This window comes from Vombatus ursinus, unplaced genomic scaffold (assembly GCF_900497805.2).
Source record: "Vombatus ursinus unplaced genomic scaffold, bare-nosed wombat genome assembly UNPS02014653.1, whole genome shotgun sequence".
In the NCBI taxonomy this organism is placed as follows: domain Eukaryota; kingdom Metazoa; phylum Chordata; class Mammalia; order Diprotodontia; family Vombatidae; genus Vombatus; species Vombatus ursinus.
The window spans coordinates 214-5,175 of NW_020954431.1; the positions used below are offsets into that span (position 1 = coordinate 214).

At 53.0% G+C, this 4,962-nt stretch overlaps 1 long non-coding RNA gene across 1 annotated transcript; it reads right to left on the reverse strand.

Annotated features, from left to right (window-relative positions):
* Nucleotides 1-605: 605 nt before the first annotated feature.
* LOC114042610 lies at nucleotides 606-2,774 on the reverse strand. Its single transcript, XR_003569004.1, has 3 exons — nucleotides 2,548-2,774; nucleotides 2,154-2,247; nucleotides 606-878 (listed from the first exon to the last, which is right to left on the reverse strand). It is a non-coding gene; the product is annotated as an uncharacterized LOC114042610 (long non-coding RNA).
* Nucleotides 2,775-4,962: the final 2,188 nt, after the last annotated feature.

The following is a 4,962-nucleotide window of genomic DNA, read 5'->3' on the forward strand; positions in this document are numbered from 1 at the left end:
CTCATGATCCTCTAAGAAGGATCCTACTTTTGGATGATGGCAACAATGAGGGATGAGATTCAGCTGGGAGAGGACATGGAGACTGAAGCCACAAGGTCTGCCTTCTTGTCCCAAGTCTGGTCAACAAAAGGCCCTGTCCCTTTTGAATGAGGACCAGAATGCTCTCTGTAGAGAGGCTGACTGCAGACAGCCACTGGTGACCATCTGCATGTGGTATCATCATTCCTGAGCTGGACTTGATCTCACAGTATGGACTGAGTGATGTCATGGCTCCTGACCAAGGGTCCAGCCCTTCTGGGATCATGCCTGTCTCTATTGGCCTGTGTGTTCTCACCAATGAGAAGGGGCAAAGCCCCCAGACCTTTCATTGACTGTGTGTCTTGCTCAGATAATAGATTCCTTCCTGATTCAGTGCCTCTCCCAATCCCCCACCCTCAAGTGCCGGGTCAGTGACCACGGAGGGCACAAATAAATTAACTCCATGCCCCTGACATGCTCAAGGTGGGTGGGACAGCCATCCTGACCTTGCAGCATGAGGCTCTGAGGCCAGCATACAGAAGACACACAATAAAGGTTTGTTGGATTAGATGGAGAGAAGGAGAGACAGGATGGAACTCTGACATTTGAGGCAGGAGAGCTTGCCCACATGTGGCCTGGGTCCCTTTTGCCAGGGCTTTTGTCCCTTTGGCTCCCTAAAGGTTCCCCTTCAACGATCTCTCTTCCACATTTTGACAGCCCTGTCCCCAAACCCCTGTCCTTCGCCCCCATCTGGAGTGGCCGACCTGGGCACTCCACAAGGCTCACCATAAGCCAGCGAAGCCACAAAGAACAGCATCCCCAAGACGAACAGGAGCAACTTCTTCCAAGTGCAAAAGCTCCTGGATTTCATTGGGATGAAAGAGATGTTAGCACTTGCCCTTCACCACCCCTGGCTCCTGGCAGACCCTCCCTAAGTGGCAAATGAAACAACCAAAAGGGTGTGCCCACTCTTCCCCCTCCCACCTCCACCCCCTGCCACTGGGTACCCAAGAAGTGGAGAACTGGGCTTGTATGGACAACCCTTGGCGTAAAGTGGAAGGAGAAAACTTGGCTTTTCTGAAAGGCGCTCATGTTGTTATGCAAGGGGACATGCTGCCCTTTGACAGGTCTAGTGGAAGGTGTCTCCGTATCAGGGCTCCTTCAAAACTACGTTAATATGCTGCTCATGAATTAGTTAGTCTTCTTTTGTCTAAGTCCTTACAATGCTTGCCCATTTGGACTTGGAAGAGCTGCAGGAGGGACCCCTGCTGAGGCCGGCTGGTCACCATTGCCCAGCCTATGGTCCCAAGAATCCAGGGCAGGCCTGGGCTACCTACCAGCCTCGAGGACACATGTGGTCCACTAGGTCCTCCACTGTAAGCAGAGTTCACCAAATCAATCCCCTTCAGCAAAGGATTGATTCTGTCAAACTGGGACTCAGTTCAAAAGTCGCACCCAAGCACCTAGAAGGCCACATGTGGCCTGGGGACCTCAGGTTCCCCACCCCTGCTCTAGAGGCTCCTGGATTCAGCCCTGGAGGCAGCCTGGAGAACTGCCCATGCTCCTCCACAGAGAAACTGCAAGCATGGCCTGGAAACCTGGAAGACTGGGCAGAAAATTCTGGATTGGAACCCCAAAGGAGGGAGTGTCCCTGCAAACTCAGGACCCTCAGACTAGCAGAAGTGAACTCACCAGACTCAGTTGTGATCAGAGGCAGGAACTACTGAGGGGAGAGCTCCTAAAAGATACTCAGGAAGAGAGTCCCACTTGTAGTCAGAGCCAACCCACTTCCCTGAAGAAGCAAGAGGAATGGGGGCAGGCGAGTGCTGCTAAATGTTCAACAACCAGCTCTGGAGGAGGGCAAGGCACCCACAACCCATTTCTCCCATCATCTTCTTCAGTGGAGACACTCAACGAAGCCCTAATTGGGAGCTGACTCTCAGGAGCAGGTTGCAGCTGGTCCCAGCACACTCCTGGCCCTGACCTGAGTCTATCATAAGATTCATTGAGTAAAAGTCTCCAAAAGCTGAAAAGGAACAGGGCAAAGCCTAAGGGGAAATTGACCTGGAGGACTGTGGAGTCCCTTGGAGCAGTGGATCTTAGATTGTGACAGGCCCCAGGGAGGCCTCACTGACCTGATTAACAGAAAGAAATCCTGGAGGGAGGCAGCTGTGGTCAGGCAGTGCCAGGCGTTTCCCAGGCATCACTGGAATGCTGCAAAGAGCCAACCTGTAAAGGTTCCAGCAGAGGGATTCAAAGGCGTGCCCCTGCCAGCCCATCCTTTCCCAGATCTAGTCGTCTCCCAGCATGCCAACTCTGCAGCTGCTTCTGGCTATTCTGCTCTTCCATCCTCCCAGAGCTCTTCAGCTGTGCTTGGGGATCCTTCCATAATAAGCCCATCTCCCCATAGAGTCCTCAAGTTACTCCACCCTGGCCCAGCTTGGCCCTGCATAGGCATGAAGAAACTCTTCTCGGTACAGCGAAGCACCACTCCCCTGGGCACTGTGGCCACCCCCTGGTACAACCCACCTGAAATGTATATTGCCATCCAGTTAAAGATGCCAACTTGGGAGGCACCATTATTGGAGGTGGATGCAGAGCCAGGCTGGTGGATAACGGAGTGCCCTGCAGGGAAGGGAAGAAATGAGCATCCACCCAGAAGGAGAGACAACCATGTCTGAGGCCTGAGCCCCCCCTCCACCCTTCAATCCCCCAACTGGAGCCAGACTGCTGAGTTCTCTCTTCCTCTTGTCTGAGAGATACTTGCTCCACCCCCAGCTATGGGGCACCCTTTGAAGGAAGTGGGGCAGTGCCTGGGGAATGGGCCTCCAGGGCAGAAGAAGTGATGCCTACCTGCAGAGTCATCCTCGGAGAAGTACCCTGAGGAGGATTCAGGGGTGTTACAGGTGTACAGGGCCAGATGAGGGGCTGGTGAGAGGCCTGGTGAGAAGCCTTTGACCCTACTGGACTTCCTCCTCAGAGTCCTGGGGGACAGCAAGCATGAAGAGCAAAGAGAAGAGGGTGAAAAAGAGGACAGGTGAGAAGGAAATGGAAGGGGCAAGGCCTGCAGGGGAATGAGACTTTGCTGGAGACTTCAAGGATGAAAAGTAATGATAGCCAAAGCCCTCTTTCGCTGTTCTTTTCCTTAAAGGGATGAATAATTTATCACGTGTGAGGCAGGATTCAAGCAAGCCATAGCTACCATGGGCCGGGGAGGGGCGGGGAGCTCTTTCCACATGAAACCACCAGGATGAGGTATCAGGGGAGCCAAGAATCAGCTGAAAATATCTCCTCACCCACAGGCCCTTCACCCACCTGGCTTCACCCTAAGAAGCATGGGCCTTCGGCCAGGGAGAAGAGATCTGTGGCTGAGAGGGGTTGTTCCCTGCCCAGCTTCAGGCCTCAGGGTTTCCAGCCTTCTCTATGCTCAAAGTTGCCCCTCCTCAGTTGCTGTCCTCAGAAGGAGAAGGCAGCAGCAGCCAAAGGGTGGGACCACAGGGGGAGAGGAAATTCTCTGGTTTGGGGGGAAAGCAAGCAGTAGAGTGAAGTGTCTATCAAAAATGGGGGCAGGAAAGAAATGTGCACATGGTAGCAGCCAAGGCCCTTGGCTGCCCTGGAGAGTTGTGATGGAGAAGGCAGCTGAGTCTCCTCTGGCTCCTCTTACCTGAAGGGACCCTCCCTCCAGTTGGTGTGCTGCTCAGCCACCTGGGAATTCCCTCCACTGCTGCTGCTGCTTCTGCTGCTGCTGCTGTTGCCTCCATCACCAAGTGCCTGGTAACGGAGGCGCAGGCGCTCACTGCACCGAGACATCCTCAAAGCCTTTGACTTGAGTAATTCTAGAAATTCCCCAAAGAAGGAATGAGAAGCAGTGCTTACTGACTGAGTGACTTGATGCTATTTTCTGGGAGAGCCTGAGAAGGGACTGATGCGGGCGACTTTGAAAGGGAGGGACCAAATTCCCCAGACTCATTCCTCCAAAAGGGAAGATGGGCTGGCAGCTTCTCTCCTCAGGTGCTTCTGAAGCAGCTCCAAGGCACATTGATGATGGCTGCCTACCAGGGTCAAGCTCACCAACCTCATGGCCTGAGCTCAGCCCTGCCTCAGACTGGCCACTAAGTCTACTCTCAAAAGGATCCTGCACTAGGCTTCCCTGCTGAAACAGAGGCCCAACTCTTTGCTGACTCTCTCCCTCACAGCATCTTTATCGAATCTGAGCTTGTAACACTGGACTTGTGATTGGGTTGCTTCACAAACACGACTTGTTCTTCTCCCCATAGACTGTAAGTTTGAGGGAAAGAACCACCTTCTCTTCCAAGTCTTTGGTTTCCCTCACCACCCAAAACCCTGTTCTGGTTGGTGGAAGGGGTCACATGTACTGGTCCAAGCTAACCAGCTGATCCTAACCCTGACTCTTGGGCAATAGGCTTCATGAGAAACAGCCCTGGCCCTCTATAGACTTTTTCTTCATTTCACCATCACAGCTCTTGAGGAATATTATACTCATGCTACAAAAAGTCAAGGTTGACAAGTGGTCCCCCCCTCCAAGGCAGGCCCTAGGCCTTCCCATCTGCTTGCTCAGGAAGTCCAACCTGAATGTTTCCTCAGGGATTTCTAAATTGTCAAGCCCTGTACAAGTCCATACTGGAGTTTTGTTTTTGTTTTTGGTTTTGTTTTTTTGGTTTTGGTTTTTTTTTGGGGGGGGGGAGGGAGATGAAATAGGGTGGAAAAGCAGCCTTGGCATTGGGAGATTCAATTCAGTCATGGACACTCCTGTACCTGGAGAACTAGGTGGGGACGGTAGGGGATGGAGCAGAGGCACATGTGCCTTGGCACAGAGGCTGTGCAGACAAAAGAAGGGGCAGCCACCGTGTCCTGCCACAGAGGAGGGAACCGTGTCCTCACCTAGGGCTCCAGACACTCCAATTGCCCACACTTCCTCTGCCT